This window comes from Bemisia tabaci, chromosome 7 (genome assembly GCF_918797505.1).
Source record: "Bemisia tabaci chromosome 7, PGI_BMITA_v3".
Classification (NCBI taxonomy): Eukaryota; Metazoa; Arthropoda; class Insecta; order Hemiptera; family Aleyrodidae; genus Bemisia; species Bemisia tabaci.
The window spans coordinates 51,613,713-51,635,638 of NC_092799.1; the positions used below are offsets into that span (position 1 = coordinate 51,613,713).

Below are 21,926 nucleotides of genomic sequence, written 5' to 3' on the forward strand. Positions count from 1 at the left end.
ATGGGAGAGATCCGACAAAATTTAGAAACTTTACTAGCTTATATCTCCGTTTATACCAAACGTGGAGCTTTTAAAAATGGTCCCACATGGATAAAGGTATAGACAAAGAAGACATAGGGAGTATGGAGCGATCCTATTGGTTTGAAATGGGTGGTTTCTTTAGACAAAGGCAGAGAATGATGATGATGATGGTCGGGTCTCTCGCGGGTTGCCACTAGTTAGTCTATTACCTGCCTCTTTTGTCCATTGCAACCACCCGCTTCCACCAATAGGGTCTCTCCATATCTCTTTTGTCTCCTTCATCTATAGCTGTGTCTATCAATTTTAATAATCAGCCCGCAGTTTCCTGGTAAATATCAAATTTGCGAGTGAAGCTTTCACAAATTCTAGATTTAGTTACGTTCCTACGTCGCGTCGGTATGGGAAACGAGGAATTGTATAGAATTTTACGCAAAATAAGATGCTCTGAAACAACTTTAATATCTGGAATATCCGCATGGGTATGCGCGAAACTCCCCTCTCTCCCATGAGGAGCGACAAAGATGTCTCACTCTTCATGTCCTGAACTTAGATCACTTAAAACTTTTAATCGGGCGTTTGGATGGGAGTTGGCCTTCTTATATCGACCGGCGCCGTTTCTCTAATCCGTTTTCCATCAGACGAAATCGAGTCCGATCAAAATGGGTGACAAGAAAAAAACCCGCCCTTGGAGTTGAACTTTCCGAGCTCCAACAATCTGAGGATTAGACTCAAACAGAGACGCAGTTGACTATACAGCCGAAAATTACATTTATGGGATCTTTGACACCGACCGAAGAGACCTACTCCGTCCAATAAAGTTCTTTCCTTTCAATTTTCGACAAAGAGCTTCGGGTGGCAGTGAGGCCACGAGAGGAGGAAAAGGCCTTTGATATATTTGAAACACAAGATTAATATCCATTCTGAAGCGATATCTGAGAATTTGAGCTCTAAGGAGTACTTGGATTGATCAGATTTGAGAGAGGGTCTTTGGGAAGCATTTCCTGATAATTCTCTTTTGTGCGAATTCTCTGAGCAAAAGATCAACCACTAAATTCAATATTTCTATCAATAGGTGTTGGCTCTGACCACGCCTCGCCCCCTGCCCTACTCTAATCTGTTGCTTCTTCCATTTGAGTTCACGTAGGCTTTCATTTTCTGATTTGAGAGGTTCTTTCTCTCCGAGTTTCCTCTTCCTAGAATCTCCAGTTAATCACTGGAAGCTTTTCAATCACACCACACCTTTAAGATTTACTCCACCATCACTTTTCAAGTTCGGAGGTTTCCGAGATTATTTGTTTTAAACGAAACCAGTCTTGTGACAAAAACCCGTGCACCATTAAAAAATGAGAATGCAGGCCTCTCAACGAGATCATTAAGAATTTCTCCGAGCTTTCAAATTTCCAGAAAAAGTAATTAGGGTAACTTTAATTTTTGTTATTTGTTGACATCATTTGTTGACTTTTGGTTTTAACCGATCGATGGCTGAAATTTAAAAGTGCGTATCTCCGATTGAGATGTTGTAAATTTTTGCTCAAGTTTCATTTTTGAAAAGAAAACTAACCAACAGTTTTTCTTTAAATTTTTTGTAAATTTTCTTCTCTAATTCAAACATATTCCCAGAGAATTCCAAGGAAATGTTTTGGTTGGTTTTCTGTTGAAAAAAAACGTGGAAATTTTGAAACATCTTCCAGATGTACATTTGTCGTCGCAGGAGTAATTTTCCGACTCCTAGCCATCAATAAGTTGACTTTTTCATGTACTGTCCCCGATTCGTGCAAATTTGTAAGCTGTCGAGTTAAAGTTAGTGTGCAAGCACGTACTTTGCTGAAATCACTGCTTCGCACTGCTCTGTCCAGCAGGACAAGAATAGTACAATGCTGCTCTCTTAGCTGTATCAATTAAAATCTTGAAAAGCTACCTCTCTCTACTCTTGTCACCTTGCTGCGTTCTTTCCCGTCGGCTTTCGCGTGAAGAATTCATCGGAGGTTAGCTTCACTCGCTTGGGTATGATCTTCCTGATTCCTGGAACATGATTGCACTGATTGCTCCATGTCCTCCCGTCTATTTATTCAAAGATTGCTGTGTCTCAGTGATTACGGTTATCGATCTCTCATCGTTCACTTTCACTGTGATCACGGTTATTTGTCCGGTATCACTGTCTCGAGGTATCTCAGGGCAGTACCTTGTGATCTTTATAATGTCAATGGCTCGAATATGGGCTCTCGCGAGAGAATCCTGTGATGACCGATCGTTCAAATCGTGCCTTCTTCGGTTGGTTTGTTCCTTCATCCAATGCTTCGAGTTTTCAAACGGAAAGGCCATAAAATCGAAGCAAAGCTGATATTGTCATTAGGAATCGTTAGCTATTAGGAGAGCTAAGCTCTCTTAACTGAAAATTGACCGCGGAATTTCATCAGTTCACGCAGCCAAGATTTTTTTCTCCGTATGAGTTATTTCTATCCTAGTAGAATTGATTGTTGGATCGGACTGAAAGAAACATAAAACCATCGCTAAAATGTACGAGTCTGGGAACTTTTTCTGTTTTTCATGGTTAAGTAAAATTCATGTGGAATTTATGTTGAAAAAAGTTATGAAAAAAACTAGGCATCAACATTTTGTTACATTCTAAAACTCACTCATATTGATGCTGTATTGCTGTACACATCATATAGCGCGATATGAAACAGAGGAGACTAAAAGTGTAAAATTTCACGGAAAAAAGTGTATGGGGCTATCCATTACAACTGTGCTCCTACCCCAATTTCTTGGATGATTTAGACATTTCCAATTAATTTTCGTAGTGCTGTAACTCAAGTTGTGGTAGTATCGCAATATTTGGGACAGTAACCTAATTTATTGAGGTAGTACCACAATTAATTGGGGTACTCCCGCAATTAATTGGAAATTTACAAGTTGGGACTTAATCCCTACCTCTTTTTCCCGTGTTCTGTAAAATTTGTATTAAAATTCACTAAAATATAGTGATAAAAAACTTTACAGAGTGCAAGGTTACATTTTCACGTAAAATAGAACAAGAAAAGTTTTCTAACTTGGATACTGTAAATGGGTGATTTCACGATAACAGGAATAGTTAAAATGTGAAATACCTTAAAAATAAAAGTGCACCAATTTTAACAGGATTTCATTACCTCATTTTAAAGGTATTGAACCTCCTTTTTCCAGCTTTGGCACGCTCTATTTTGATTCAGTGCAAAGTTAAAGTGATTGATAAACAAGCCATTGAATCAGGTATCAGCGCTTCCCGCGGGACTGCTGGAGGTCCACGCAAACATGGCGGCCCTGCCATATTGTGTCGGTTACGTAACAGACGCAGCGTAACCGACACTTGAAAATGTGAGATAAAAGATGATACAAAAGATGAAACTTGGCAATTCTTGAGTTATGAGGTGGAATTGATGCTGCCTTAAAAGTTTTCTAAACTTTGGAGACTTCCTTTTAGTTTAATAATATTAAATTGAGGTTTTTGCGTAGTGAGGAATTAGTGCTACACACCTAAAAATCACTGGTTTTCATAATAATTAAAGTTTTCATTGTAAAAAAAACTGACTTATCAGTAATGGTTTTGTCGAGAAGACTTCAGCGAACAATTTGATGGCAATTTTGAAACTCCTGACTCCGTCTGGCGAGATAAACACTGCACTCAATACAACTGCAAAAATTTGTTGCCAAATGTGGCGACACCTCTTTCTAATGACTTTTCTCGCTCAATAATAAACATTTCAGTTCAAACTGGCAATTTTCTTGAACATTAGAGTCTCTTTTCAGCAAATATTGCCAAAGAGTTCATGATCAGTACTGATTTGTTACCGCAAATTGCTCTTTTGCTTCAAAATCGGGGTTGGCGACGCGTAACCGACCGGACATTTTCGGCCTTTAAAGTCTCATATTATGAAATATGATAATAATTTATCATATTTTTTAGCGTGGATAGGTTCAGGGACATCATTCCTATTGATTTATTCATTTGGTTTTCAATCGTTTTGCCCTATATCGTTCATAACCCACGGCGACACGACTATTCCTCTTATCGTGAAATCACCCAAATGTTGTCAGAGTTTTCTCTTTGATACGTACTTACAAGTTTTTCAACCTTTTTATCTATTATTTTTTTATTATCATTTAAACAGCCAATGCTCCTAGGGATGATTAACGGAGAAATTAAAATTCATTAACTTAGCTTGCAAATAGTCGTGCCAACTCATTTTTCCTCCGATTCTATCCAGAGCCTGCACTAATAGGACGCGTTTCTGCCAAATGGAACTGTGTGCATTAAGCCATGATCCCTGAGACCCATAAGCATATGTGCAGAACAGGGCCCACGTCATAATGCACATAGTTCCGTTTGATAGAAATACGTCCAATAATGAGTCATCGACCTTGGTGATCCTGGCCGGCAACTGTGTAGGCCTGCATGCTGCATTTATGGAATCGGCAGGCAATCGCAGCGTTCAGTTGTGACGCGCTCCTCACGAACGCCAAAACCTCTCGCCCTGTTGACCACCAAGTCAAGTAGGATCAGCGGCGTGGCGTGCTTTGCGATTTATCGATTCATCTGCCATTTAAACATTTGGAAAAGGATCGATGAACAGGATGTCCGCAAAGACACGATACCACACGTTCGCAATCGATTCTCTACCATATCTTCAAATGGGGAATTATCGATAATCGATCATTCACGCCTCGCCACCGAGCAGGATTTCAAAGGCTCACGATGTTTTCTGCCGTGCTGAGGAAGAACGCCGTATGAACATTCGAGAAATGCCAACTTTCCCTCAGTAAAATGTTCATTTTGAGAAAAGTTATGAATATTTTTCCGAGACATTTTCAAGAACTTGAGGTAAAATTGCGAAGAAAATTACCTGAAAAAATTGGAAGAAAAATATTTGCAAATTCTCCCGAAAATTCGTGATTTATCAAATAAAATTTGGCAACGCCTGAAAGCTCATACGGCGTTTTTCCTTAGCACGGCATTTTTGCCCTGACGCAAATCGGGAAGCCAATCGGTTCCAACCGAACTCGAAAGACAAATTGCAAGGAACTCCTGATCCCGGAGAGTCGCGGAGTTTGAGGGCAACCGAGGCTGATGAGTTCATGGCAGTCAGGTCGTTTTTGAGAAACGAATAGTTCAATTGATCTGGGAGCTGTGACAATTCGGAACAGGATGAGGGAGCCATTCAATGGTCCGCGTAGAGGCTCATTAGCATTTATCAGTCAAGCGAATGGGGAATGCTACGGCGCACAGTGGATCGAGTCAATGGAAGAAGTCGGACCTGAAATTTTTGACAAAAATTGTAAAATTGTACGTTTATCGCATCGCAATTTTAATTTTAAGGGGTGATTTTTACAGAAAATTTGACGAGAAAACCAATGAAAACACGTTTAGAACCACTAAGTTTTGTATAAACGGAGTTATAAGCTTTTAGAGTTTCCAAATTTTGTCGGACCTCTTCTACTGAATCGAAGCACTGTGCGGCGGCGGCGGCGTCCTGCGTCAACAGAACGTGGACGTGGAGTCATGCACCGCTCGTCGCATTCGGGCGGCTACAAATCCTCCATGATCAATGCTCAGAGTCCTGTGCGCCATGCATTCGCGTATTGACACAGTTTAAAACGCATGACCCTTTTCCTGGCTTTTTTTCGGCCGCCTAACGGTAGCCTAAACGTGCTATTCTACGTGCTTAAGCTCCAACACAGCCGAGTCCTCGTGAATCGCTTCGATTAATTTCTTGTACAGCAAAAGACTCACACCGAATTGAATGGGATGCTGTTTTAGCACCTAGAATGTCAAAACTGTGTCTGGTGATCCTAAGATGCTGCCTTGATTGTCGACGCAGTTAAATTTGCATTCATAGGATGTAAAGTTAACTGTCGGGGCTGACTAACTTCTCGCTGTTAAGTCGGAAATGACATCAAATTTTCGCGTGCTCACTGCCCTCCAACAACCTTCGTATTTTAGCAGCCGGGGGTCAACTTTGCTGTCATATCGGAATCATGCACTTCGTTTAAATCAGCAGGGAGGAATCTGGAAGAAAATCCGATTTCGAACATTTTGTCACCACTCTTTCACTCGGTAACACAGACTCTTTGGGTAGTATAGACTTAGGAGTCGGGTTTCTCTCCTTGAGCTCTAGTTCGAAGAGTATTTGCTTTCTATGCTGGCAGGAGCACAGGAGTCTCGCTTGGTTGAGCAGAAAGCTAGTTGTCACAAGCAGCTCGCATAAAACGTGAAAAATGGTGGGCAATAATGGGGAAACGCTAGACCAGCGTCGGGGACAGTGGACAAGTCTCCCCAACTCAGACGCAGATAATTGGTCTGCATCGTTGTGAATGTCAGCTTTCCCGCCGAATCGCCCTCACCTCTCCCATCGATCGGCCTCCAAGAGGACTCTTCAAACTTGGTCCGGCGCCCCCCCCCCTTATCCCCCCTCCCCTGCTCCCCTGCCTCTGGTTTCCTCCTTTTCCGATGCACCATCAAGGATCGCCCTTTTCACGGGCACACGAAAAATATCCTCTTTTTCCTATACGTCATCATTATGTCGTCATTAAAAACCCTTTGAGAGGTCTTGAGAAAGTAATTGCGCGGGAGATTTCATTTAGAGCGTTATTTTTTGTCATCATTTTTTCTGTGAGAAGCCAAATCCATACACCTCGATTTACAATCATTCCAACGTCCAAAAATCATACGAGGAATGTGTGGATCGGAGTGGTAAAAGATCTTGTCCTAAAATAACCAAGAAAAAAACTTTTTTTGGGTGGTGGGTGGTCTGTGACACCTTGTATAAACGTAACGTTGTATCACGACTTATTGCTAGAGGCTAGTTTTAACGACAGTTTTTCTGCCGTGCTAAGGAAAAACGCCGTATGAACCTTCAGGCGTTGCCAGATTTCCTTTCATAAAACGCGAATTTTCTGGCAAACTTATGAATATTTTTCCTCTGATTTTTTAGATAATTTTGCTCGCAATTCCATCGAAAAGTCCTGAAAATTTCAAGGGAAAATTTTCCTAACTTTCCTCAAAAATAAACATTTTATCGAAGTAAATTTGGCAACTCTCAAATGTTCATACAGTGTTTTTCCTTAGCACGGCAGTTTTATCCTCGAGTAACACCAGCTCATGCAATAGTGTCCTAGAAAATAAAATAACAGATCGATTACAGGTTCTTTTCAACCAATCAACTTCAAAATATTACTATATTTAAATGGTAACAATTTTTAATTCAATTTCGTTACTCGGGTAAAATAAGACGTAGCGGGGCTTTGTCATGCTAATATTTCATATCGTATCAGTCAACATAAGCAGCGTAACACATAACATTCCACCGTTTTGATAATAACGACTTGATACAACTATTTGTTCTCTATGGACGCGGGTGTTGCACACAGAAAAATGGAAGGCGCTCTGGTCACTCTAGTCTATGAAGCAGTGGACGCAGCAGCGCGTAGTGCGCAGATGCAAATTTGTGGCAAGATTAAATTCTCAGATAAAAATGAAGAAGGAAGGTCAGCAAAGGATATTTTCGCAGCTTTTGTACATAACAGGATACTATATCTCACCGCCACACCAAGCGTCCAAGCGTATAGCTTAGAGCACCATGAATGACCACAGCGCCTTCAATTTTTAGGACGCGATGCGCACGTCAATAGAGCACGAATAGTTGCATCAAGGCGTTATTACCGATATCATTGCGTCCTAAAAATTGAAGGCGCTGTGGTCATTCACTATGAATGACCACAGCGCCTTCAATTTTTAGGACGCAATGCGGACGTCAATAGAGCACGAATAGTTGCATCAAGGCGTTATTACCGATATCATTGTCCTCTGCCCGGATTTCAATACTGAAACGTTAAAGAAAAGCGGCGCGGCGCCGGCGTATGAACATTCAGCCGTTGCTAAATTTCCTCCGATTAAATTCGAATTTCCAGAAAACTTGTGAGCTCTAATTTCTTTAAATTTTGGAGAATTCTCTGCGCTATCGAATCTAATGATTCTTAAAATTTCAAGGAGATATATCCCAAGCTTTCCTTAATAAAAACGTGTTTTATCAGAAGGAATTTAGCAACGTCTGGACCTTTGTAGGACGTTCTTTAGCTGCGGCAAACTTGTTTTGGCGGAATTGATAGGCTCTTTTATCATTTCCAAGATCATTTTTTGCTGTTATTACTTTTTACCAATCATGGCTCGTAAAAGCTGAACCTAACTTAATATGAAGGATCACTATCCATCAGAGGGCACAATCCTAGATGTGTTTCACATAAATTTTGCGGACCTCCCTCAATTAAAGAGAAAGTTACTTACACGAAATAAAGAAGCATCACAACATTTCTACGTTCGTTTATTCCCAAGAAAACCCTCTTCCGTTAGTAGAGGAAATTAAAGAAATAAAAAATGTCCGTCGTGTAATTGTTTTGAACGAGTCAACCAACACTTTTCCTCAACCGTTTCTTTGGAATACACATTCATTCACAGCTAAGAAGGCGCAATAAATGCATGTTAAGTGTAACATCGCAATATACACCTCCTTCGCATTTACGGACATAAAAGCCTCTTTTACAGCGTTCTTTGGCGCTCTTCGACTCCCAGCCGCCAAAGTGCCCTATCTTCTCAGAGCCCTTCAGAGAGTTGTTGGCACTCCCCCATTTTTTCTAAAACCCCCTGTCGCCCCCTTTCACTGAGCGTCCCCTTCGTCTCCTCCTCCGAGGAACCCAATCAAGTATTTTCTTCGGCAGCCTCTCTTACGTCATCCTGTTAACATGACCGTACCAGACAAGCTGCTTGGTCATGACGTCGAATACGATGTCATTTTCGACTTCCATTATCTGACGCACTCTATCATTACGGACCCGATCTCTCCTGGAAATTCCTGCTGACCTCCTCCAGAAATCCATCTCCATTGCTCTTAGCATACCCTGTGTCCGTTACTTCAGCTGCCAAACTTCACATCCATATGTTAGAATACTTTTGCCTACGTAATTATAAAGTCTCCTCTTGTTCTCTTTGGAAATCCACGGATCCCAGAGGATTCCATTTAACATCGCTGTAGCCTTCCTTGTGTTTCCTTCCTTAATCGCTTGATCCATTCTTCCATCCTGGCTGGATCTTGTGCAATCACCGTTTGGTCATCAGCAGAGCACAGAGTAGAGATAGTTTCACTCGCAAATTTACTTGGAGAAAAACGAGGAACCTTATCACATTTAATGCAAACAAAAGGGACGTCATACCATGCACAGGACATATTTAAAAATGGAAAAAAAAAACAAAAAAACAAAAAAAAAAACAAAAAACGCGGCAGTTGACTGCTTGACGCGTCTTCTGCCAGCCCGACGGGTGTTCTGTATTCGCGTCGTTTTTATTCGGAACCCAGATAATGCCGGGGGTTAAGAGGGGGGGGGGGGTGTTGCGTACACACTGCAGAACCCTTTGGAAAAAACAAAACAGTGCGGAGACAGCGGGAGGGGGAGCGGAGGCGACGAGAACGAAAGCACTCGAAGAGGAACTTAACGGCCCGACAAAAATCATATTTTGGAAGCACATTACCTCCTCCCCGGCCCGCCCCCCACCCCTAAAAGGCGCAATTTATAGGGGCTGCGGGGGAGGATTTTGAATGCACGCTCGCGGCGCGGCGCGGCGGGCCGCAGCCCAGCGCAGCGCGCCGGCGAGATCGATAAAGTTGGTACAGCGGCGGGCGAGATGAAATCGCAGCCCCCAGCACCCCCGGCACCCCCAGCGCCCCCCCCCCCCCCCCGGCGGGGTCCGCGCCGACTCAAGGCCCCCGCTCTAGGTTGCAGCCGGCGCGCGGCGCGGCGCGCGAGGCGGCTTCAAGGTCCGGCCTTTGTGTTGGAACCAAAACAGACTGGCCCGGCTGTACCGCGCCGCGCTCGTCCGACGCCACGCGCCCCGGCCTCTCACCGCGACCCCTTGAATTAATTTAATTATAATTAATTTAATCAAAAATATGAGGCAGTGATCTAGTTCGGTTTCGCGGTTTCGGATATCAAGTCCGTCGTGTGCGCGAGTGCTCCGATTGCTCAACGATCGAGCCACGTCGATCCACTTGATTAAGTGTCATTAAATTTTAATTAATTTTACTTTAATTTCATCGCCCGATTTTGTGATATCCAACCTACCCGGTGTTGTGTGATTGCACTTTAATATGTTTGTATTGAAATCAGTTTCGTTGGGCCTTGTTCAAATTAATTTATTTAATTTAAATCGATCTGAGGCATCCTGGAATAAGTATTGATCATAAGTTTCAGGAAAAAATGCTCTACTGCGGGTTTTCTGGCATTCGTAAGAACTCTTTTAACCTGTTAGCATAGTACTCGAGCTATGCGGATTAAACTCTCCGTTTGGGTAAATTTAATTAAGTAGCTCGGTAGTGACGATGATGGATTCACATAGGATTAATTATGACTATTTATCCATCCTGATAAGTGTCAAATTTTGATGCAGTTACATTGAATAATTTGCATTATCATCTACTAGAGTTTTGATCAAAGACATATTTACCGGTGAATATTCATTTTAAGACCTAATATAATTCTGTATACTGGTCTCATAGAACAAACGTATTAACCTGCGTTTTGTACTATTAAATAGGAGGAGTAATTCAGTGAAAAGAAGAGGATTTTTGTATATTTTCATTCCTTGTTCCAGGCGTAATTTTACAATGATCTACGCTACTAAATAAGTGAAATAATAATCGTACATGGAGTATTTAGTGAATAAATAATTCTCACCAAATATACCTGTAATACTGATCTTAAGTGCTGTGTTTTTCGTGATTTTGATCGTGAACGAAAAGTAATGATCGGCAGAGGCGTGAACTGTTATCCTGAGTCTAACATTGACTTTCACGTTCTGAGGTAAATGCCTTCTTATAACTCATTATGAATGTCATGTTCACATGAGAAACTTTCAAAATGATTTTGACTTGATTGATTTGACTGATCTTCTAATCATGTGAATAACTGTAATCAACAGTGTGCTTTTCCGATGATTACATGAGATAGATCCTGATTTTCTCTTGCTGTGGTGCATGATATAAAATCAACAATGCTTCATAATGCTTCAAGTTGATCTTGAAAGTAAAACTCAAAAGAATCTAGATTAAGTAGGCACATGAAAAACTTTTCGATTTTTTTTCTGGAAAGCTTGGTCAAAGCATGAACAGTAGCTCTGCATAATTGAAACGGTGGGTACAGAAAGGGCATTTCTTGATTGCTATGTTTCGGAATCTCTGGCAACGTTTCAGCCAGTATGAAACTCTGATCAAAGCAAATGTATGGAATTCGTTGAAACTTTCACTAAATTTTCTACTTGATTTTACAATGCAGAATAAGAAAAATGTCAGAAAATTCACCCGATTGTGTCCTCTCTAAAATATACATTGGCAGTAGAGATTCTGATACCTGATTTTACAATGCTGAATAGGAAAAATTTCAGAAAATTCACCCAATTGAGTCCTCTCCAAAATATAAATTGGCAATAGAGAGTCTTGATACACCGCAACCAAGAGATGCCCCCTCTGCACCCAACGCCTCAATAATTCGGAGTATGCAAGAATCCATTTGCAATTCTTAGATGTAAAAGGCTCGTCAAAACTGTTGATGTTCCCGTACTTATAAAATGCATTAGAGTTTTGCATTTTTTTTCGTCCTATAACCTTAACTTCCTTAACTTCGTCGAAACGTCAGTGACTTGAAATGTTAAGTAAATCCCTTAAGTATATTGACGGTGAAATTCCTCAATCTCGTCCCTCGGTTAGCGGCGTTGTAGACTTCTAATCATATTTGATTTCTTAAATGGAAAACTTTTCAACGTCAGTTTTGAAAACTCCGTGATTTTTCTTCTCTGAGCGAAGAAAACTCTATGAAAACTTCAAAGAATTCTGCTGATTTATACCTCCTTAAAAAAATAAAATGGCAGCAGAGATTTTAGGACGTCGCATACGAGATACGTGGTTTGGAAGTTTTGCCGTCTCTATAAAGGATTTAAACGTTCATGAAAATATCTCGAGGAGATTCCAAGTCAGGAAAGTTTCAAGAAGCGTCTTAAAGTTGGACTACATTATTGCGATTAGGAACTACTATTTCCTCACTTTAGAAACAACGCATGTGCCATCAGTTTCCTTATGCAGATAAGTGCTTTCTCAATGACTCAGAAACTGCATTTCCTAATTGCAAAATAAAGTCCAGTTTTTGAGAGTCTCATGCCCTATTCCTCATTACTGTAGCTAGGCTGTGTTAGGAACAATAGTTTTTATTTTTGATGGCACATTTTTTTTCGATATCGTATTGAATTTATTGTTGAGTATGAAACGACCTAGTTTTTTTGAAAAGTTGCTTTATGCTCCCACACAGCATCATCTTGACCTTGAATCTAAGACGTGAATTCTTTTGAGCCTTCGTGCCTCACGTCTTTGCTGAACGAAATAGCCGCCTTTCCACGGGATTCTGTAAGAGGGGGTTTCTATTCTCACTTTCTCACACGCCACTTTGGAGCTTAAGTGCTCTTAAGCTCCAAATGGGTAAAGGGTCATTGATGCTGAAGATGGTGGATCGATACCTTGAACACATATCTCTTTCGTAAACTCATCTCCCACGACCCAATTTTTTCAGTGAAACAGTTGAGAGTAGAACAAAGGGCATTTCCCTCAAAGTCGTTCTTCAATCAGGAGGGTATGAGTTCGATCGATATGAGCCAATTGACATCGATTCAATCGACACAGGATTGTAAAGTCGGTATTGATTTGATCCATATGAATCGATCGAAAAATAATTACGTGAGGGGATCGACATGATTCGATAGAATCACGAGTTTATCGATCGAACCGTGGACTTGTCGATCGACTCATGGCTTTGTCGATCAATTCACAGATATGTCGATGGATTCACGGGTTGTAGATGGATTTGCGAGTGTCCATCAGTTCATGTCGATGGATGTGTGTGTAAGTGGCTTTTACGGCGCGCTAGGGCGCTCTGCGACGCCTACCCGCCACAGGAATCGGGAATCAGGTGTTGCCAAATTGCTGGATCCGCCTCTGATGTACAGATGGAAATTGAAAAGCATGAATCTGCTTATTTAGGCACGGCCTGTAGCGCAACGCAGCAAACATTGTTGCAGTTAGCCACGAATTATTGATAATGTGTGGCTAAATGAAACAAGGAAAATGAGTGCGGCAAATTTCATCCATTTTTGTCCCGTGGCGCCACAAGCCGTAGCTAAATGAAATATATAATCAAACACATGATCGATAGATTTATGAATCTTCTATGATCGATCGAGAACTTATACAGGAATCAATAAGTGCTCAAGCTATCAACACAACTGAAATAGGGTTTTAATAGTATTGCCTGAATGCAACGATACTTGCTCAGGGACTAGTCATGTTGCATATGACTATCAATGAGCCGTTGTTCCTTCTGCCCCTTTCGATATCGCCACGTGAAAGTCCAGACGGCCATGGCAAGTCAGCTTTTTAAGACTTTTCTCGACCTGTAGAAATGAAAAGAGTGGTATGAGTTATTATGATTTGAGCGAGACGAGGCGCTAATGTCAGAATTAACTGCAACTGAAACGTGGAAACCTCAATGATCACCTGTTACAGCTTTGTTTCGTGTAAAATTACCTGCCGTTCCACGATCGATGCATTGCGTCATGAGAGAATTTGTGCTTGCTTAATTGTCAGCGACCAATTGCGAAATCGTGTCAATAAATGATCCTCCTGATAATCTTTTGAATACCCTCATTACCATCACCATCGATAAAGTTTCGTATTTAATCGGGCTTTGATCACTTTTCTTCATTGTTATAAAGTTTTAGCGGACCTCATGGTTGCTCGAGCTACATAGTTGCTTTTCCTGTCATTTGTTGCCACGGATCAATCAAGGATTCATTAACTAACGAATCAATTAATTAATCAATAATGTATCCGCTTATTACGTAATGTCAAATAGGGAGTCCTTTGTACATTTTTGGCCTGAAGAGAGAGAGATAGAGAGAGATTAAATTCATTTCCTCTCATTTGAGCAAATGCAGTGTCCTTTTGTGTATTCCTTGAATATATTGTTCGATTTAAATTTAGGTAACCGTTTGACTTTTCCTTGAAAAAATTACATCAACCTTGCAGTGAGAATCAAATAGATAATTTTTTTGCGCGTTGATTTTAATTTCATAATTTTATTTTTTTTCGCTCTTCTCGCACGACTGTGAATGGTGCAGAATTTTGCGATTATTTTAGGAGTTAGTATCACCTCGCACACGACTGGCTGCTTCTCTGGCAATTACAACTTGGCACGATTGTCATTGAATGTGAGTGGTTAGGAACTGCAAGGCATGTGAAATCTTTTCGTCGGGAAAATTTGCTTACTCGGGCTTTTCGTATGAAAAGCGGAGCGGAGCTTACTCAATTTAGGTACGGGCGCTTTGAATCAAGTTGATGTTGTCGGCAAATCCAATGTTAAATTGAAAGCTCCCATCGCTCATGTTGTTGTCGGCAATCACCAGTTTTTGTTCGGTCAGTTCCGTCTTGATATTGTTTACTAACGACGGTGTTTGGGAAGAAAAAAAAAAAAAAAAAAACCAACGATTTTTTCCATCTTGCGATGTTGTCGGATTTTACAGTAAAAATACTGGTTTATATAAGCAAAGCTATCTTTATGTTTCAGTACATAGCTAACAATTACAGATTGGGGGAAGAGGAAAGGTAAAATCAAGTTAAAATGTAAAAGTACAAGCAAAGCATTTTTGATGGTTCGAATACGTGCGCTCTTCATACTATAATAATTGCGAGTTTTCAAACAATATTTTATGGCAGTGTAGATATTTTTATATCAAGGAACCGTTCAGTCAAAAATGCTTGTCGGTTTAGTAATCAAATCCTTGCAAGCTTTATGAGGAGGAGACTCGAAAACCTTAGTAAAGCGATATGAAAGAATCTAACCAGCACGAGCAACTATGTCAGCTTCGAAGTAGTGCTAACGGTATCAAAAAAGTTGAAGGAGTTTTTTGTCTGCTGATCTGCTGCGAGCTTATTCCTCTCGATTTTTGTGGTTTAAATGTTACGATGCTTAGGTCAGAGGGAATCATCACGTGGACAAGGAACTTTAGAAGTCTCATCCTTTCTAAACTCCAAAAATATTTCCGACGTTTTGGGCAGAGTATTCTTTTTCAATAATAGGTGGTCGGATTCGTTATTCTGGCCTGGTCAGAACTTTTAGAGGTTTTCCATAAGACTGCGAGAGAGATTTTCTTGAAGTTCTGTATATAGACCATTTACATTTTTACAGGAATTAAGCGTCAGCAATTTTTTAAAAAGATAGATGGGAAAAAGGAAAAGAGAAACAATCCTAATCTGGCTCAATAGTTGCTGAAACAATACTGTAGATGTAATAAAACCCTTGAATTTGCTTATTTTTGAGCATTTGAATTACTGTTTTATTAATCAAAAAAACTACCCTAAATTATGATGCTGTTGTTTGAATAAGAGATATGCGCCAATTATTATGATGGCCAAAGTGCGAAACTACGTGTCTTTATTGGGATGATTCAAAATTTACCCTCTTATATTTTACTTTTTTGGAGAGGAATACATTTTCGTACAAATGAAAACAAATTCAGCTTAGCTTGAAATTTACACAGAATATTCTGCGAACAGAGAAGCAAAATCAAGGAGGTTTTCAAGAAATTACGTTGACTAATTTTCCAAAGAAAAAATGGACCGCGCTTAGCAAAAAGGAACTAAGCTACATCGGCTATTGCCAAATCTAAGTAGGCAATTTAATGCATTTCTTTACATGGAAGTGGTTGTGCGGATGTTTGTGCAAATCTCAGGGAATTTTCTGCATAGCACGAAAGGGAATTCTTTGGCATCATTTTTGAAGGAATCCGCACAAAAGTTTTCCTGTAAAAAATCGAATTGCCCGTTAAATTTTGCAATAGCTAATGTGGCTTCGTTCCTCCCTGCTAAAGGCGGTCCATATGACCGTATATATGCCAAAAGGAACTATGTCTCACGCAATTCCTATGTACACAGTTCCTTTTAGCATAAATACGTCCATATGTATAGAAGCATGACAGGAAGTAAGCAACGTCACAAATGGAGATACTTTCGTACTTTGGTCATCGATTTATCGTCATGGTCATCTTTCGAGAATTGCCACTGACAACAAGAAGGGGCGCGGGCGGTTCGGTTTTTGGTCACGTTATCCCCCCTCCCCCTCAACCCCCCCCCCTTCGCCCCTCTCCACCCCCTTCGGGCCGATATTTCAAGCCAAGTGTTGAGAACTGGGGCGGCACTTGGATTCTTAATCGTCGTGAGCAAGGAGACGTTGATGAGAGTGGGCTGAGAGGGCTGCGGTGAGTCGCTTTGAAGGCGCAAGTCAGACCGCGTGGCGACGGTGGCGGCGAGATTCCATCCAGGTGACGGAAACGCAACTCGCGGGTCGACGCTTCTCCGCGCATTCGGCAGAGAGTCATGAATTAAGGGCTCCTTCATAAAATACGTGACGCTCCATTAGAGTAGAGCCCCTTTAAACTGAGAGTCAAGACAATGTGAATCCATTTCTGATTGGTTCCCGTATTTTAGGCCTCCACAGTGTCACAAACGGGAATAAAGATTACATTTTCACCAATTGCAAAGATTATAATCCGGATTGAACTGGGGAATTACGGGTTCGGAAAGGAGCAAACGGAATCGGTCATTTATAAGGAAATTCTGAGTGCTTCCGGCATTTTTCAAACGTTTGATTAAATTCATTAGCTATGTTGAACATTGAACGAAGTCATTTTGACTACATTTTCCGATTAGGAACTACGACTTCGGGCTCAGTGTAGGAACAACGCATGCACTATCAGTTTCTTCTCACACGTACAAGTTTTTCACAAATGAGCAAGAAATTGTAATTCCTCATTGCAACATTACAACAGTCCATTTCATTCGTACAAAAATCAGGACAAAAAAAAAAAAAAAAAAAAAAAAAAAAAAAAAAAAAAAAAAAAAAAAAAACACCCAGGAAACTCCAAGAGGAAATTTTAGCAACACCCCGAGAGGAACTCTACAGCCGGTAGACTCTTTGCTTTTGGAGAAACGTGGCCCCTTCCTAAATGGCGAGGCGTGAGTGATCGATTATCGATATTTCCCCCATTTGAAGCCATGGTAAAAAATCGATTACCAAGGTTTTTGTTGCCAACACCCTGGATATGGATCCTTCTCGACAGGTTTAAATGGCAGATCAACGGGACTAAATTTTGCAATTAGGAACTATAAATTCCGGCCCGGTTTAAAAAAAACGTATGCGCCATTAGTTTCCCTATGCACATAAGTATTTTTTCAGAGGAGCCAGAATTTATAGGTCCAAATTGCAAAATGTAATCCAATGGATATATTGCGAAGGACGCCACACCACCGCCCTCCCCGGTAGATTCGATTGATCGGATATCTGTAAAATGTTGTGGTGAGTCGTCGATGGGTTCGATGCCGCGGCTGAGTTGCTGTAGATAGTGAGTCAACGACCCGGGCAGTGCATGCGTACTACACCGCGCCCTGCGTCGCGACGCCACCCGCACCCCCGCATCCCCTCCGTCGAAATCCCCCCCCCGGGGTTCCGAGACGCACGTGCTTGCGTGCGTACTAGGCCACGCTCAGGTGGACGTATTTCTGCCAAACGGAACTATGTGCATTATTACGTGAGCCCTGTTGTGCATGCATTCTTAGGGGTCTCAGGGCTCATGACTTAATGCACGTAGTTCCGTTTGGCAGAAATACGTTCAGGTGATCTCGAGTCCCTTTAAACTGAGAGTTAAGACAACACCCCTTCATGGAGTCACAAACGGGAATAAAAAATAAAGCTTCCACAAATTGAACGTTTTTCGTAATCTTTGATCAGCTCATTCTCAAATTCTTTTCTTCGTTCCTTCTCTCATTCCGTTTGCTCCTTGTCGAACCCGTAATTCCCCGGTCTATTCCAGATTATAATCTTCGCAATTGGTGAAAATGTAATCTTTATTCCCGTTTGTGACACTGTGGAGGCCTAAAATACGGTAACCAATCAGAGATGGACTCACATTGTCCTAACTCTCAGTATAAAGGGACTCTAAGGTGATCTGGTGTTTCTGCTTTGTCGCACCGAGAGTTTTTTAGGAGTCCTGCGCACACTTTTGCCGTGTTTACGAAAAACGCCGTAAGAACCTTCAGGAGTTGCCAAATTTCCCTTGATTCAGAAAATACGAATTCATGGGACAAGCTCTAAATATTTTTCAGACAATGTTGTTTGCAATTTAATGTTATATATGTATCTGAAAATCATGAGGAAAAGCATGCATGCAACTTCCCTCAAAATACGTGTTTTGAACTGGGGAACGTTGGCAACTCTAGTATGCTCATATGGCGTTTATCCCTAGCACGGCAGACTTTATTTGAGTGGAATTTTACACTTTTTGAGATGAGGAAACCTAGGAATTTGAACATCCCCACCAACATAGTCCAATCAACCCGAAGTCCTTATCAACGTATGGATTTTTGCTAAGTTGCTGTTTGCCGATTTTTCTTGAAGCTTTTCTCAAAGCCATGTTTTAAATGAACTGCAATGTCGAACTGCCGTACCTTCTTTTTGGTTTGACATTGAAGAAGTCCTCAGGCGTGCCTCATAAGTGGCGAGACATGATAATCGACGGTCGATATTATCTCGTTTGAAGCTATGGTAAAGAATCAGTGGCGAGGCATGAACGATCGATTATCGATATTTCTCCATTTGAAGCTATGGTGAAGAATCGATTATTAAGGTGTTCGCTGCAAACACCCTGTCTGTCGATCCTTTCCCATAAGTTTAAATGGCAAATCAATCGATATATCGCAAAGTGCGCCACGCCACTGTAAAGAATCTATTATTATGGTGTTGGTTGCGAATGCCCCGATAATCGATCTTTTTTCATAGGTTTGAATGGCATATCAATGGACACATATCAACGCACCCCAACGCTATTGGCCACAAAATGTGGTCCGAGTCCGTTGAACACTTGTAATTCGACCGTGGACGGTCACAATCAAACGTCGCGTCATTTCAAGGAAAATTATCTATATTTCAATTTTTCTCAAATAACATAAGACATTCACTTACATTTACATAACCTAGCCGTATTCAACAAATTTATTACCACCACGACTAAATCCATCGCGTCTTGAACCCTGCGCTTCTACATGAACCAGAGTGAAGTGGTCTCTATAGGTGAGCGAATTGTTACACCCATTGGGCTCATAGAAATAAAAGTAGCGTTCAACAAGTTGCGTTTCATGATTATGAAGGGGCGATGAAGGAGTCTCGAAACACCTCTTACGCGGCTCTCCACTTCAGCTGCTGCGCTAAAAATATCCTTACTAAGAGGTTCGTGCCATTTTATTTTAAGTCATGTTCCTCGCATGTAGTATACTATGAATCGTAAGACTCTCCGCAAATGGAAGATAAATCTACATAGAGATGACCTCTTTCATTTGCAAAAGTTGTATACTTGAGCGTGATAAAGTGATAATGACATAAAAGTAAAGCGCCAAAACCCAAATAGGTAATCATACTTGGGAATTTCAATGAGGTAACGGTGTCGTATGAGTACTTAATTTTATAATTTAAATACATTAAATGCATGTAAAAAGGGAGAAAGAAGGAGAGTTGGCGGATTTGAAGAGTTATTCTTCCCAAAATATTGAAAACCCGTTAACTCCTCGCCATTAATTTACAGAATTCCGTAAAGCGTCAAAATTTGACTATCGGCCTGGGCATTTGATAAAATGCCTGATTTGACTGATTGCCTTCCACAGATCCAAAACGATAGGAGAACTAAAGAAGAGCAGCTGAAGTTTGAGGAATAAACGGAGTAGATTAGCATGAGGATAAATGAAGGGGAAGTCGATAGGAAACCCACGGGGACTATGATAATTGCAATCGCGGTCTCCTCAGCTTTCCGGAACCCGGCGCGCCGCGCCGGCCGCGCCGAGGCACGGTGTCCACAGAGTATGATAAATTGCCTATGCGAAGGATTGAAGGCGCAAATATGCGTCTGGCCGACAGCGGCAACAGGAAGCGGAACTTCCGACTCGGTTGTCAACTCTCGCCACGAAAAGTCACCCGATACGGTCGAGTCCAGGACGACGCAGTGCAATCTGGCTACGCACCAACCGTGTGTAATAATTCGATTTGCATTCGCTACAGTTTTGGATCGGGTGTTGAATTCATCCCCTTATTAATGCCCGTTGTTGCATAGTTGCGGATATAACCGTTTTGCTTCATCTCCCGTCCTAAGGAAAAACGCCGTATCAACATTCGAGAGTTTTTTTTTTTTTTTTTTTTTTTTTTTTTTTTTTTTACTACTTCAAATAGCCCACAAGGGCTAATCCCACGCTTTAAGTCCCATCCCCCCTCCGTCCCTACTGAACCAGCCCCAGGCAACCATTATTTGAGACCATCAAACTCGGGTTGCCTGGCCGGGAATCGAACCCGGGACCTCCCGATTATAGAGCAAGCGCTACATCCACTACACCATAGGAGGCCGACAGTTGGCAAATTTCCTCCGATAAAATGTTTATTTTGAAGGGAAGTTAGGCATATTCGGACCGCGTTAAATAGAAATGAACCAATCCACACGATCGCCAATTTGGCTATCGCAAATTTAATCGGGCAATTTAATTTTTTACATGAAAACAGTTGTGCGGATTTTTGTGCAAATTTCAGTGAATTTTCTCCACAATACAAAGCAAATTCCTTAAAAGTTTCAAAGGAATCCGTGCAGACGTTCTCTCGTTAAAAATGAAATTTCCCTGTTAAATTTGACAATAGCTGATGTGGCTTTGGTTCCTTTTTGTTTAACGCGGTCTATTTGTCCTTGAAATTTTCAGGAACTTTCAGGCAAAATTCCAAGCAACATTATCTGAAAAATTGGAATCAAAATATTCATAAGTTTTCTAATAAATTCGTATCTTATCAAAAGAAACTTGGCGATATTTGATTGCTCATGCGGCGTTCTTCCTTATCACGGCAGTCATGTATTAGGGTATTTTCTTGGGGATGCGCGGCAGCCCTGGTTATATTCACCCGTCCGCAAATAATGCAGCCTCTTGCTTGCTCGAGTTAATTGTCGTTGGCTGCTCTGAGTTGCGCCGCGCCGTGGAGGCTAGGCAAACTTGGTGCATTACGGGCACCTCGAATTTGAATTTTGACGTCTAACGCGTTGATATGCCACGTTATTGAAGATCAGAGGAAATTCTCGCGCTTTGTTCGCAGTAGGCCTCACGCACACACATAGAAAAAGAACCGTTGCTTTTACAATGCTCATGGTATACTGCCGTATTCAGCAAGAACGTCTTCTAAGCTATTAGGCGTAGCCGAATCTCCTTCTAAAATTCAGGATATTTTTTTAATATTTCTCATCCGATTTCTCAAAATAATTCATTCGTAATTTAATCTAAGAATTCTGAAGATTCATAACTTTCTTCAAAAATAAATATTTTCAAAGAGAAAATTTGGGAGTATTCGAGTGCATATACGACGTTTTAACTTCGCACGGCAGAGTAGTGAGTTCCAGCTCCAGCCGCAACTTTTCCGTTCGTAATTATAATTTTAATTTTCTGGTTACAAATAGTTTCATCCTGAATGCAGTGGCGTGGCTTGCTTTCCAATACATCGATTGATCTGCCATTTAAACCTATAGAAAAGGATTGATGAAGTGTGGGCAAGGAACACCTTAATAATCGATTCTTCACCATAGCTTCAAATGGGGAAATTTCGGTAGTCGATAATTCACACCTCGCCACTGCCTGATTGCTTCGACCGCGATAAAAATCATTCATGTTGCCGGAAGGAAAGTAAGTTGTTACCCCAAAGGTGTGTTTTTTTGC

General features: G+C 41.1%; 1 protein-coding gene across 6 annotated transcripts in view; it reads left to right on the plus strand.

The window, feature by feature from the left end:
- LOC140224996 (uncharacterized) overlaps positions 1 to 21,926 on the plus strand; it is a 251,420-nt gene that overhangs the window by 49,634 nt on the left and 179,860 nt on the right. The window contains exon 1 of one of the 6 annotated variants that reach the window (XM_072302294.1): positions 9,844 to 10,905. The exons of the other annotated variants lie outside the window; for them this stretch is intronic. The gene's annotated coding sequence lies outside the window, so the exon portion shown is untranslated. Of the gene's footprint in view, positions 1 to 9,843; positions 10,906 to 21,926 lie in introns of those variants that run through there. 6 annotated transcript variants of the gene reach the window in all.